Source organism: Mustelus asterias, chromosome 20, assembly GCF_964213995.1.
Source record: "Mustelus asterias chromosome 20, sMusAst1.hap1.1, whole genome shotgun sequence".
Taxonomy (NCBI): domain Eukaryota; kingdom Metazoa; phylum Chordata; class Chondrichthyes; order Carcharhiniformes; family Triakidae; genus Mustelus; species Mustelus asterias.
The window spans coordinates 74,791,877-74,807,327 of NC_135820.1; the positions used below are offsets into that span (position 1 = coordinate 74,791,877).

Consider the following 15,451-nt stretch of genomic DNA (forward strand, 5'->3'; position numbering starts at 1 on the left):
ACACTCACACACACACACACACACTCACAAACGCACACACACTCACACACACACACTACACACACACTCACAAATGCACACACACACACTCACACACACTCACACAGACTACACACACACACGCACACACGCATCTCACACTTACACACACACACACTCTCGCACACACACACACTCATACACGCACTCATACACTCACACGCACACACACACACACCCTCACACACATGCACACACACACTCGCACACACACTCACACACACACTCGCACACCCACACTCGCACACACACCCCTCACACACACACACACACTCACACACATACACTCACACACAGACACACACATACGCACACACACAGCCTCTTACAGTTTTTGTCCAAACCACTAACCCTGAACACAAATCCCACAGTAAGAAGTCTCTCAACACCAGGTTAAAGTTCAACAAGACTCATCCGCTAAAGGGGCAGCGCTCCGAAAGCTCGTGATTCCAAATAAACCTGTTGGACTTTAACCTGGTGTTGTGAGATTCTTACTGTGCCCCACCCCAGTCCAACACCGGCATCTCCACATCACAAGTCCCACAGTTTTGTTCCAAATCTCCTTCATTCTAACTGATATCCAAAAAGGGTCCATTGGTTATGGACCATTGGTTATGGACAGCGCAGCCACTGGAAGCAATCTGCTCCTATCAACACTATCTTTTCATCATTTTAATCGCTTCCCACCCCATTACATTAACCCAGCAATTCTTTCCCATTTCCTCACACCAGGCGACCTCTGACTGAACCTCTGCAGCTTCCTCTCAAGAAGCTCAATGTCTTCCCTCCAATGTGAAGCTCAAAGTTCACACATCATAAATGGAGCTGAGGTAGAAGGTCGGCCGTGATCATATTGAATGGGTGAAAGGATTCGAGGGTTACGTGGTCCACCCCTGCTCCTATTTCCCTCCTCATACTTGCAATTTGGTCCACAGTGATTGGGCGCAGTTGGCACAAGAATGCTGCTAACTTGATAGTTCTCTGCTCCACTGAGTTCCTGCATTACTCCTGCAGCAAGTGATTCTGATCCTAATTGTACCCAAGGTTCATTCTGTCGCGGTGTCCTCAACGTCCATCATTAAAGACACTTACTTTTGACATCATTGAGCAGGTATCTCTGCAGCTCATTATTTCAACTCATCTTGTTCTGAAAATTAACTCCATCATTTGGTTACCGCTGGACTTGACAATAAAGATGCATTCTTGTCTGGTTTCCCTATCTCCCACCCTCCCACCTTCAGCCCATCCAAGGATCCATATCCTAACTTGCGCCAAACCCTGTTCATACATTCCCCTACTGCATCCATTGGCCCAACAAGGTCCAAGCCACACGCCAGAATTCAAACATAATGCGGCAATGTTTCGGCACATGGCGGCATATCTTTATGGGTGCTGAACTCCACTGCTATCAGCCCTCTCTAACTACTCATTCCTGACCCCAGTCTGTTTGAACTGATTAGGGTGAGCAGCGAGGCTTGTTACACTGGCACTCAGTTGCCAACCTCAGGCATTTCAATGGAAGTTTGTAAATTGAAGGGTTTGAGGTTTTGGGGTTCTGGGTTTCGAGGAAAATTAATTAAATGGAGAGTGACTGCAGAATGTTGTGGTGAAGAGCGATCGGGGTATCCCTGCACAAGAATCATAAACTTTGGGTGGGATTTTCCAGCCCCGCTCACCCCAAAACTGGAAAATCCCACCCGAGGTCAATGGACCTTTCACAGAATCATACAATCCTTACAATGCAGAAGGAGGTCGTTCGGCCCGTCGAGTCTGCACCGGCCACAATCCCACACACCCCCTATCCCCATAACACCACGTATTTACCCTACTACCAAGGGGCAATTTAGCATGGCCAATCTATCTAACCCGCAGATCTTTGGAGTGTAGGAGGAAACCGGAGCACCTGGAGGAAACCCACGCAGACACGGGGAGAACGTGCAGATAGTGACCCAAGCCAGGAATTGAACCCGGGTTCCTGGTGCTGTGAGGCAGCAGTGCTAACCACTGTGCCACCGTGCCGCCCCCATGCATAGTCTGCTCCCCCCCCCCCCCCCCCCCCCGCTGCCCCAACTGGCTACGATTCCAGTGGCGGGCAGGCAGGATGGAACAGGACAATTCCCCCTTTATTGTGCGGGTAAAACCAGTAAGGGTTTGTAAACGATGATGGGAATTTTGAAGTTGAGATGTTGAGTGTAGGTCAGTACACACAGGGTTGATGGGTGAACAGGGTGTAGTGCCATTTAGAATGGACATTGGAGTGAGGGATAAGGTCATTCCAAATGGTGGGTGGAAAAGTGCAGGAACCGGTCAGGCAAAGGAGAATTGTCAAATTCAGAGGTGATAGAGGCATGGCTGAGGTTTCCAGCAGCAAGGAGGACAGGGGCGAAGAGGGGGTGGGGGGAACAGTTCCTTATGGAGACGGAAGTTGGGAATCTTGGTGCTGGAGCTGGTGCGATTGGTGAAGGAAGCACATTCCAACTGATCTGTGTCAGTCACACAATCCAACACCTCTGTCTTGACTTGTAGACCGGTTTCATGTTGATCAGGCCTCATCAGGCCTCAGCTTCTGGTAGCACTGGAGGGAGTAGAGAGGAGATTCACCAGGATGGAGCATCTGAACTACAAGGAGAGGCTGGATAGGCTTGGATTGTTTTCTTTAGAGCAGAGAAGGCTTAAGGGGGAGGTCAGGATTGAGGTGTATAAGATCATGAGGGCTCTGGACAGGGCGAGTAGCGAGCTCATTCCCCTTGGTTGAGGGGTCAATCCTGAGGGGACAGAGTTCATAGAATCATAGACATAGAATTCCTACAGTGCAGAAGGAGGCCATTCGGCCCATCGAGTCTTCACTGAACACAATGCCACCCAGGCCCTATCCCCATAACCCCCATTTATTCTAGCGAGTCCCCCTGACACCAAGGGGCAATTTAGCATGGCCAACCCATTTAACCTGCACATCTTTCGGACTGTCGGGGGGGGGAAACCGGAGCACCCGGAGGAAACCCACGCAGACACAGGGAGAACGTGCAAACTCCACACAGACAGTGACCCAAGCCGGGAATTGAACCCGGGTCCCTGGCGCTGTGAGGCAGCAGTGCTAACCGCAGAGTAAGGAGCAGGAGATTCAGAGGAAACTTCACTCAGAGGGTGGTGGGAATCTGGAATGCACAGCCAGAAATATCGTAACATTCAAGGACAAGTGCAGGAAAATGGGATTAGCGCGGCTTTAGTGATAGTTATTGTCAGTGCAGACTCGATGGGCCGAAAGGCCTTTTCTACGCTGTATAACAGGAATATTCTGTGCCTCAGTGAGCTGCGGCCAGCCTTTTCTAGTTCCTGCTGCATTTCCTCGATGATAAATTTTGCATTTTAGATCATATTTAGCCCTCCTTGGAGCACTTGATAATAAAAGGCTGCAGGAGAAGAAGCTAGCCGGAAGTAACTCCGTGTGATAATAACGCACACTCACATAATAAATACATCGGAAACCACTTTGCCCCTTCTTGGATTCGAGACATTACCCCTTTTATTGTGTTTAATTCCTGACCAACAGACTCAAATTAATTTACCGCAGCGGATCTTCAAAATTAGTCATCGCATCATGCTCATTTTAAAACTAATTTTAGCACCAAGGGCAATTGACCATGTTGCACAGACTGTAAGCAGCACTTTAATTCTGCCCAGGAACATTCTACGTCTTTGTCAAGCAGTGGGGAGTGTGAATGAAGGTTTGCAATCAGAGCTAAGATGTTCCATCCATCAGGGCGGAGGCTTTTCTCAAGACAGCAGAAGGGTGAGAACTGACCTGATCTTTAAAATTATTAAGGGTTTTTAATCGGATAGACAAAGCGACAATGCACTTACTCGGGGCAGAACGATGGCACAGTGGTTAGCACTGCTGCCTCACAGCGCCAGGGACCCAGGTTCGATTCCCGGCTTGGGTCCACTGTCTGTGTGGAGTCTGCACATTCTCCCCGTGTCTGCGTGGGTTTCCTCCGGGCGCTCCGGTTTTCCTCCCACAGTCTGAAAGAGGTGCTGGTTAGGGCGCATTGACCCAAATAGGTGGCGGAGTGTGGCGATCAGGGGAATTTCACAGTAACTTCAGCGCAGTGTTAATGTAAGCCTTACTTGTGACTAATAAATAAGCTTTTTTCTGGGAGACAGCAAAAGCAGAGTACACAAATATAAGATAGTCATTAATAAATCCAATAAGCCATCGAGGAAAATCCTCTTTAGTTCTCAGTGCAGACTTTGGGAAGAATTTTCCCGTCCCGCCCGCCTCGGGAATTTAGCCTGGGGGGGGGGGGGGGTGCGAACATGCAAACGTCCGTTGACCTCGGATGGGATTTTCCGGTCTTGGGATGAGCGCAGCTGGAAAATCCTGCCCTGAGGGTTGGATTTTCATCAATGATCCAGGTATTCCCAATCCTGCAATCCCATCTCCATCTTGGAGGAGCCCACCAACCCTGTTTCATAGAATCATAGAATCCTACAGTGCAGAAGGAGGCCATTCGGCCCATCGAGCCTGCACTGACCACAATCCAAACCCAGGCCCTACCCCCATAACCTCATGTATTTAATTTCCCTGACACGAAGCGTCAATTTAGCATGGCCAATCCACCGAACCCGCACATCTTTCGGACTGTGGGAGGAAACCGGAGCAAACTCACGCAGACACGGGGAGAACATGCAAACTCCACACAGACAGTGACCCAAGCCGGGAATTGAACCCGGGTCCCTGGCGCTGTGAGGCAGCAGTGCTAACCACTGTGCCACCGTGCCACACTAAATTTCCACATATAATACAATCAGCCACATCTGAAGGTAGACCAGATGAGGCAACAGAGGTGGGTGGAGAACAAGGTCAGCAGGCTCGCAGGCCTGTCTCCATTTACTAGAGGATGAGCTCGGTTGTAACCATGACTGTTAGACCTCTAGATCTCACTTCTCACCTACTTGCATGCCAGCGTCATAGAACATAGAACATAGAAAGCCACAGCACAAACAGGCCCTTCGGCCCACAGGTTGCGCCGATCACATCCCCACCTCTAGGCCTATCTATAGCCCTCAATCCCATTAAATCCCATGTACTCATCCAGAAGTCTCTTAAAAGACCCCAACGAGTTTGCCTCCACCACCACCGACGTCAGCCGATTCCACTCACCCACCACCCTCTGAGTGAAAAACTTACCCCTGACATCTCCTCTGTACCTACCCCCCAGCACCTTAAACCTGTGTCCTCTCGTAGCAACCATTTCAGCCCTTGGAAATAGCCTCTGAGAGTCTACCCTATCCAGACCTCTCAACATCTTGTAAACCTCTATCAGGTCACCTCTCATCCTTCGTCTCTCCAGGGAGAAGAGACCAAGCTCCCTCAACCTATCCTCATAAGGCATGCCCCCCAATCCAGGCAACATCCTTGTAAATCTCCTCTGCACCCTTTCAATGGCTTCAACATCTTTCCTGTAATGAGGTGACCAGAACTGCGCGCAGTACTCCAAGTGGGGTCTAACCAGGGTCCTATAAAGCTGCAGCATTATCTCCCGACTCCTAAACTCAATCCCTCGATTAATGAAGGCCAGTACGCCGTACGCCTTCTTGACCGCATCCTCCACCTGCGAGGCCGATTTAAGAGTCCTATGGACCCGGACCCCAAGGTCCTTCTGATCCTCTACACTGCTAAGAATGGTACCCTTCATATTATATTGCTGCTTCATCCCATTGGATCTGCCAAAATGGATCACCACACACTTATCCGGGTTGAAGTCCATCTGCCACTTCTCCGCCCAGTCTTGCATTCTATCTATGTCTCGCTGCAACTTCTGACATCCCTCCAAACTATCCACAACACCACCTACCTTGGTGTCGTCAGCAAACTTACCAACCCATCCCTCCACTTCCTCATCCAGGTCATTTATGAAAATGACAAACAGCAAGGGTCCCAGAACAGATCCCTGGGGCACTCCACTGGTCACTGACCGCCATGCAGAGAAAGACCCCTCCACAGCCACTCTCTGCCTTCTGCAGGCAAGCCAGTTCTGGATCCACAAGGCAACAGCCCCTTGGATCCCATGCCCTCTCACTTTCTCAAGAAGTCTTGCATGGGGGACCTTATCGAACGCCTTGCTGAAGTCCATATAGACCACATCCACCGCTCTTCCTTCGTCAATGTATTTGGTCACATTTTCAAAGAACTCAACCAGGCTCGTAAGGCACGACCTGCCCTTGACAAAGCCGTGCTGACTACTTTTGATCATTCTAAACTTCTCTAAATGATCATAAATCCTGTCTCTCAGGATCCTCTCCATCAACTTACCAACCACTGAGGTTAGACTCACCGGTCGGTAATTTCCCGGGCTGTCCCTGTTCCCTTTCTTGAATATAGGGACCACATCTGCAATCCTCCAATCCTCCGGAACCTCTCCCGTCTCCATCGACGATGCAAAGATCATCGCCAAAGGCTCCGCAATCTCCTCCCTCGCCTCCCACAGTAACCTGGGGTACATCCCATCCGGTCCCGGCGACTTACCAACCTTGATGCCATTCAATAGTTCCAACACATCCTCTTTCTTTATGTCCACATGCTCGATCCTTTCTGTCCACCGCAAACCAGCAGTACAACCACCCAGATCCCTTTCCACCGTGAATACCGAGGTAAAGTATTCATTAAGCAGCTCCGCCATTTCTAACGGTTCCGTCATGTCTCCTCATAACCTCTCCATATCCCCATGCCCCCTCAGCACCACCTCCCCATCCCCTCCATGTCCCTTTCCATATCCCCATGCCCCGATACATCCTCCATACCCACACTTTCAGTGTTCACTATGCACAGAACCAGCGAGACATTGGCAAGTCTGACAAGTCTTTGAAATGCTCTTGAAACTGACAACATAAGCAAACATACTCTGAATACCTCCTTTGAAACAATATGTTCACCCTACAGCCTCATGAAAGTATAAATCATACAAACCAATCATTGAATCAATGACAAAAAAACTTCAATCCAATTCACATCTCTTAATCTTGCGGGAAAAAACACTGACATTGAGAAATAACTCTTTAAAGAAAGATCAGGTTATTTCAAAGTAACACAAAGGTCAGTCAAACAAGATGAGCTCTCTCCTGCCATGTCTGCCAACATTGCCTATAGGGTTGCATCCATTAGCCATCCTTGGAGCTCAGCCAAGCATTCATAATTAGGCCCTCTGGAAAATACGGGTATCTGGCATTAACTCAACCTGCAGTTTACTGAAACGGTTGCCAGGATGCCTCATTTTGAATGCTTGGCTGAATTCCAAAACTGATTAATGGACTCAGCCCTCTCGGCAATGTTGGTACATTTTGCAGGGGAGTGATAATTTGGTTTGATTGACATATATATTACCTTGCAATAATCTGACCTTTCTTAAGAGAGATTTTTGAATGCCTGTGTGTTTGTGGGTATGATTAAGAGGTGTGCAGTGGATTGAAGGCTTCTTCAATTTTGGCTTCCACTGACTGATTGATTGACAGCATTGTGGAAAGGTTAGAGGGGAAAATTCTCCAAAGGGAATATTGAATGACAGTTTTGTGTGTAGTTCTGGGCTTGTGACTAGGGCTCCCCTGTGGGTCATGGCTCCTCTGAGCAATTCTACCAACCAAATGGGCGGCACGGTAGCACAGTGGTTAGCACTGCTGCTTCACAGCTCCAGGGACCTGGGTTCGATTCCCGGCTTGGGTCACTGTCTGTGTGGAGTTTGCACATTCTCCTCGTGTCTGCGTGGGTTTCCTCCGGGTGCCCCGGTTTCCTCCCACAGTCCAAAGATGTCCGGGTGAGGTTGATTGGCCATGCTAAAAATTACCCTTAGTGTCCTGAGATGCGTAGATTAGAGGGATCAGTGGGTAAATATGTAGGGATATGGGGGTAGGGCCTGGGTGGGATTGTGGTCGGTGCAGACTCGATGGGCCAAATGGCCTCTTTCTGTACTGTAGGGTTTCTATGATTCTATGATTTCTGAAGCTGGGGTAGAGGGATAGGGGGTTGAGATGCCCACCCCCACAATGGAGTCGGCCAGGTGGGAGTGATGAGTACGGGCACGCTGCCTGCACATTATCCTGCGTCAGCAAGAATAGCCAGAAACGGGACTGGGAATTGGTGCAGCAATGCTGGGATCGGGTCCCACCCGCCATTTTTAAAGGCCTCCCAATATGGGCCCAATTCCACAAACCTTTCATTCCAACATCCCAGGGAGGCCGGAATTTTACCAGCGCCGCCCCCCCCCCCCCCCCAAGGCTCGTAAGATGGCGCCCGAGGCCAACGGAGTATGGCCGTTCTGCGAGCCTCGTTCGCCCCGAAATCAGGGGTGTCAGTAAAATCCCTGGAGCTGTGGGGCAGCAGTGCTAACCACTGTGTCACCATGCATTGTCCAACTCTACATAAATTAGTTCATCCCTGCCCCCCTCCCCACCCCCCGCCGCACCCCCGTTATGAAATGTGTTTGTTGCTTCAGAAAGCTGGACAGGAGGATGAGGAGACTGTATCACACTAATCACACAATTCAGATTGCCCAACTGCTCTGAGAGTGAGTCACTAGTTCAGTTTTGCTGTACAATGTGTGCGTGCGAGCTTCCTGCTGTTCTCTGCAGCTGCGTTAGTCAATGCAGGTGACTACAGCCAGTAACTCAGGGCATAATTCATCTTAAATACGCTTAATTGCTCCATCGGTGGTGTTTTTAGATGCCAGGTTTCTAAGCTCCTGAATTCCCTCCCTAAACCTAGCCTCCTCGTTCCTTTATCTTTCCCTTTAGGAACTGAAACCTATCTTTTGTTCCTCATAGAATCATAGAATCCCTACAGTGCAGAAGGAGGCCATTCGGCCCATTGAGTCTGCACCAACGCCAATCCCACCCAGGCCCTATTCCCGTAAACCCACATATTTGCTTCCCTAATCCCTCTAATCTATGCATCCCGGGACACTAAGGGTTAATTTAACATGTCCAATCAACCCAACCCGCACATCTTTGGAGTGTGGGAGGAAACCGGAGCACCCGGAGGAAACCCACGCAGACACGGGGAGAACGTGCAGACTCCGCACAGACAGTGACCCAAGTCGGGAATTGAACCCAGGTCCCTGGAGCTGTGGGGCTAAACACTGTGTCACCGTGCCGCCCCTCTGTCCTAATGTCCCCTTATGTTGCTCTGTGACAAGTGTACTTCATTGTACATGCAGCACAAAAACAGGCCATTCAGCCCCACTGGGTTCATGCTATCGTTTATGTTCCACGTGCGTTTCCTCCCAGCCTCATTCAGTTCAGCCTTTCAACCCGCTAATCCTTTCTCTCCCTAATGTTTCTTAAAACCTATTAGTGTCACAAGTCAGCTTACATTAACATTGCAATGAAGTTACTGTGAAAATGCCCTAGTCGCCACACTCTGGTGCCTATTCGGGTACACTGAGGGAGTGTGTCTGCATGGGTTTCCTCCAGGTGCTCCAATTTCCTCCCACAGTCCAAAGATGTGCAGGTTAGGTGAAATGGCCATGCTAAATTGCCCCTTAGTGTGCCAAGATGTTGCAGGTTAGGGGGGGTAGTGGGGTAAATACGTGGTACATGGATATGATCGGGGTAAGATAAAAAAGGTGGTTTGGTGCAGACTCGATGGGCCGAATGGCCTTCTTCTGCACTGTAAGGATTCTATGATTCTATGCAAGTATATTCACTGTTGTGATGTCAGAAATTTGCAGTCAGCAAGATGCCATAAACAGCAGTGAGAAAATGACTGGGGAATCTCTATCAGTGATACTGCTGGAAGGATGAATATTGATCCCAGAGAACTTGTTCAGTACCACGCTCAGTCTAAGCTTAGATCTTTGATTAGCAAGAGTTATGGTGACAGGTGCAAAGGTGGAGATAGGACCATTATTGCATTGAAAGGTGGAACAGGCTCGATGGGCTGAATGGCCTCCTCCTGCTCCTGATCTTATAAAGGCGCTACATAAAGGCAAGCTGTTACTGTTACCTTGAAAGAAATAATCTCACAGGAGATGATGTTGTTCTTGTTATGCTTTCTGTTTGTTGTCACTATAAGGTTGGCACACTTTGATCAACCGGAGAAAGAGTTCGATCTTTCCAAGGATCTCTTGGTCAGACAGAAGGGTGGACTTAAACCGTCCAGCTTACCTTGAGTGTATTTGAACCCTCAGCAGGGTGAGTGCTTGGACTGAGGTGGACACTTTGTCACCCTCTGAGGACCGGCACCTTCTCCAACCTGAGACCTTCTGTACCGAAGGGCAGCCGCACAAAGCAGCTGACGGTGCCTCTTGGGGTAAAGCAGACAATGTGCGGAGTGCCCTACCCCTCAATTTTCACGCTTACCAACCTCGATAGACCCTCACCAGAAACTGGCCCACAGCTGCCCGCTCCTGCAGGAGCCGAGTCTTGCTGGGCTATGGTTTTACACTGGGATTCCCACCACTCTTCAACCACCACAGTCCCCCACCAACACCGCCCCCCCACCTGCCCACCCCCCTGCCCACCCCCTGCACCTTCCAACCCTCCTTGCCTAATGTGAGTTACTAGACAGTGGACATTAGATAGTTGGGGGTGGTGGGGGGGGGGGGGAGGGGGGGGGATGCTATTCAACCACAGGGGGCATCACAACCAACCCCAATTCTGCTCCACTCCATGGATCAAGTCTATCTATGATGTGGAGATGCTGGCGTTGGACTGGGGTAAACACAGTAAGAGTGTTTAAAACTCTTACTGTGTTTGCCCCAGTTCAATGCCGGCATCTCCACATCATGGCTACCATCGACACCGCAAACTGCCGGCTCCAAGTGGAGAGGATCTCCCAGAAGATCGCGCATATCGACACAAACATAACTCTTACTCAAGTCTACCTATACAGGCCACAGAGATAGGGAGGGGGTGGGGGCTATGGAGGGATTTGAAAACAATGATGAGAATTTAATAATTGGGACATTGACTGTCTGGGAGCGAATGTAAGCCGGTGAGCACAGCAGCGATAAGGAAATGGGACTTGCTACGACTGGGGATATGGGCAGAGGAGTTTCACATGAATGTGGGAGCCGGTTACATATTGCAAGGTGGTCAGTGCACTTGGAGCCAAGCGCCAACATCCTCAGCAGAAAGAGAGTCGAGTCAAGATGGAAGAGAGAGATTCTTGAAAAGATAGAGGGTGGATGGCTCGCAAAAGAGAGAGCATAGAATCCCGACAGTGCAGAAGGAGGCCATTCAGCCCATCGGGTCTGCACCAACCACAATCCCACCCAGGCCCTATTCTCACAACCCCATGCATTTACCCTGGCTAGCCCCACTGACACTAAGGGGCAATTTTAGCACGGCCAATCCACCTAACCCGCACATTCTTGGACTGTGGGAGGCATCCAGAGAAAACACACGCAGACACAGGGAGAATGTGCAAACTCCACACAGATAGTGACCCAAGCCGGGAATCGAACCTGGCCCCTGATTCAGTGTGGCAGCTGTGCTAACCATTGTGCCACCGTGCCGCATTAGAAAGAGTGTGGGATAAAGAGAGAGAGGATATTAGAGGAGAGACATTCTCTTGGGTCAGTTACAGCAGAAGTTAGATGCAGAGTAAATTTCCCTCTACACTGCCTGATTAAATATTTCCAGAATTGGGACAGTACTGGTTAGTTAGAATCATAGAATCCCTACAATGCAGAAAGAGGCCATTCAGCCCATTGAGTCTGCACCAACCACAATCCCACCCAGGCCCTATCCCCATATCCCTACATATTTACCTACTAATCCCTCTAACCTACGCATCTCAGGACACTAAGGGGCAATTTAGAATGGCCAATCAACCTAGCCCGCACATCTTTGGACTGTGGGAGGAAACCGGAGCACCCGGAGGAAACCCACACAGACACGAGGAGAATGTGCAGACTCCACACAGACAGTGACCCGAGCCGGGATTCGAACCCAGGTCCCTGGAGCTGTGAAGCAGCAGTGCTAACCACTGTGCTACCGTGCCGCAGAGTAAATATCCCTCTGTGATAAAATGCTCAGCAGATCAGACCAAACAGGCTCTCTCTCGAATCTTACCCTTATTGTGTCATGTGTTTATGGGTCAGCTTTCAATCCTCTGATGCTTGCTCTGGATCCTCGAGTTTCCTTTGTTGATAGGCCAGATGCTAACAGTTTTCTTGGAGCTGCTTCTGTTTTTTTTGGGAGTTATTCCACATTCTAATTCTGTGCTATCTTTATCCTGGTTTCTTGACAGCAGCTAAAAATAAAACAGAAATGTTCCCTTCTTTCTTTGTGCAGTATTTATTACTCCTGAGCTTTAGTGTTTGCTGAGCTAGAAATTAATCTGGCTACGCTGATGTCAAAGAGCCTCAGTCACCCTGCCCGCTTCCATCAACACCTCCAAATGGAGGGACTGTAGCTCGTGGGATCATGGTTAAAGTTTAGTTTATTTATTAGTGTCAGAAGTCGGCTTACCTTAACACTACAATGAAGTTACTGTGAATTTCCCCTGATCGCCACACTCCGGCGCCTGTTCGGGTACACTGAGGGAGAATTTAGCACGGCCAATGCACCCTAACCAACATGTCTTTCGGACTGTGGGAGGAGACCGGAGCACCCAGAGGAATCCCAAGCAGACGTGGGGAGAACGTGCAGACTCCGCACAGACAGTGACCCAAACCGAGAATCAAACCCTGGCGCTGTGAGGCAGCAGTGCTAACCACTGTGCCACCGTGCTGCCCACATACACATGCAGTACTATTGACCGCAATGTGAATCCTGTCCGGTACCCACTATAGCGACAAGTCCTGATATTATTCGGGTGAGTCTGCGCGTTCTCCCCGTGTCTGCGTGGGTTTCCTCCGGGTGCTCCGGTTTCCTCCCAAAGTCCAAAGATGTGCGGGTCAGGTTGATGAGCGGGGCAAATACGTGGCCTTACAGGGATAGGGACTGGGCAAGTCGCTCTTCCAGAGAGTCGGCGCAGACTCAATGGGCCGAATGGCCTGCTTTGGCACTGGGGGGATTCTATGATTCTATTCTATGATGTTGCCACTACCACCCGCTGTACAGACGATGGAGCGATGGACGGAATGATTACCTGGCTGTTAGTTCAGGTTTATAAAGTTGACCAGCTTATCTTGAAGCAGTTGTTCCACATTGGTGATATTCAGAGGGTGCCTGCATACACATCAATATGGTAGCTTCCTGTAGACAAAGCCACTGATAGGCAGATTAGCAAAGAAGGTCTGTGTGTGGTAGATGCACATAGCCCACAGCAGCTGGAAGTTAACACTATACATGCATCTGGCACTGTTGTAGGCCTTTGTAGATCTGTGGTAATGTCACATAATTGAGTGCATGTTCTGTGCCAATAATAAGAACATAAGAACATAAGAAATAGGAGCAGGAGTAGGCCATCTAGCCCCTCGAGCCTGCCCCGCCATTCAATAAGATCATGGCTGATCTGACGTGGATCAGTACCACTTACCCGCCTGATCCCCATAACCCTTAATTCCCTTACCGCTCAGGAATCCATTCATCCGCGCTTTAAACATATTCAGCGAGATAGCCTCCACCACCTCAGTGGGCAGAGAATTCCAGAGATTCACCACCCTCTGGGAGAAGAAGTTCCTCCTCAACTCTGTCTTAAACCGACCCCCCTTTATTTTGAGGCTGTGTCCTCTAGTTTTAACTTCCTTACTAAGTGGAAAGAATCTCTCCGCCTCCACCCTATCTAGCCCCCGCATTATCTTATAAGTCTCCATAAGATCCCCCCTCATCCTTCTAAACTCCAACGAGTACAAACCCAATCTCCTCAGCCTCTCCTCATAATCCAAACCCCTCATCTCCAGTATCAACCTGGTGAACCTTCTCTGCACTCCCTCCAATGCCAATATATCCTTCCTCATATAAGGGGACCAATACTGCACACAGTATTCCAGCTGCGGCCTCACCAATGCCCTGTACAGGTGCATCAAGACATCCCCGCTTTTATATTCTATCCCCTTCACAATATAGGCCAACATCCCATTTGCCTTCTTGATCACCTGTTGTACCTGCAGACTGGGCTTTTGCGTCTCATGCACAAGGACCCCCAGGTCCCTTTGCACGGTAGCATGTTTTAATTTGTTTCCATTGAGATAGTAATCCCATTTGTTATTATTTCCTCCAAAGTGTATAACCTCGCATTTCTCAACGTTATACTCCATTTGCCATATCCTCGCCCACTCACTCAGCCTGTCCAAATCTCTCTGCAGATCTTCTCCGTCCTCCACACGATTCACTTTTCCACTTATCTAAGAGAGACCTGGTGGTACCAGGGATAGAAGACCGGTTATTTAACCCAAACTCTATAGAACACACACAAGGTGTAGCCATAAAAAAGAAGTTGAAATATATCACATCCTCACAACATTCCATAATGCTTTACATTCTTCATTTTTGTTTCTGTGAAAGTTAAAGTTTATTTATTAGTGTCACAAGTCGGCTTACATTAACACCGCAATGAAGTTACTGTGAAAATCCCCTAGTCGCCACACTCCAGCATCTGTTCGGGTAACATTGAGGGAGAATTTAGCCTGGCCAATGCACCCTAACCAGCACGTCTTTTGGGCTGTGGGAGGAAAACGGAGCACCCGGAGGAAACCCACGCAGACACGGGGAGAACGTGCAGACTCTGCACAGACAGTGACCCGAGGCCGGGAATCGAACCCGGGTCCCTGGCGCTGTGAGGCAGCAGTGCTAACCCACTGTGCCACCGTGGGGAGCGCAGTCAGCAATTTGAACTTTTTTTTGCGTAAAAATTAACCGAGGGATAAATATTGGACAGAAAACCAGGGAGAACTTCCTTACTCTTCTTTCAAATCGTTCTATTCACCTGAGAGATCCTTGGTTTAGCATTTCAACCAATCGACAGCATTTCCTCAGTGGGGCTGGAGGTAGGGTTTGTGGGTGGGGGGGAGGTGGGTCAGCTACGGTTCTGCGGGGGGGGGGGGGGGGGGGCGGTGTTGATGTGGGGAGGTTGAAGCCTCTGAATTGGACCCAGGACCCTCTCTGACTCCCGGGGAAAAAATAAGGCATTAATTAGCCCAGTGTACCACAGCTGACAATGCCTTACACAGGGACAGACACAGCTCCTGTGTGGCACGCGCCCTGGTTCTGCCCCACTGTCAAGTTTTGAAAGGTTGGCACGGCGCAGGCAGACAGGCGGCGAGGGTTAAATGGACAGAACGCCGTGAGGCTGAGAAAGATGATGGCTCCGTTTAAACACCCGGGGCTGCTGGTAACTGTAAAGGGGGCGAAATCTGGCCGTCACCCTGTGAGTTGGAACCGGCACAGGATGACATTTTTTCTGTTGTTTTTCCGCATGGCTTGAGCAGGGAAAATCTCACTGCCAAAACATTAGAAGAAAATTATCCTGCCT

The 15,451-nt window shown here is 49.6% G+C and overlaps 1 protein-coding gene across 2 annotated transcripts in view; it reads right to left on the reverse strand.

The window, feature by feature from the left end:
• LOC144508644 (neurensin-1-like) overlaps nucleotides 1-15,451 on the reverse strand; it is a 39,134-nt gene that overhangs the window by 20,224 nt on the left and 3,459 nt on the right. Inside the window, exon 2 of one of the 2 annotated variants that reach the window (XM_078236871.1) lies at nucleotides 12,106-12,286. The exons of the other annotated variant lie outside the window; for it this stretch is intronic. The gene's annotated coding sequence lies outside the window, so the exon portion shown is untranslated. The remainder of the gene's footprint in view (nucleotides 1-12,105; nucleotides 12,287-15,451) is intronic. 2 annotated transcript variants of the gene reach the window in all.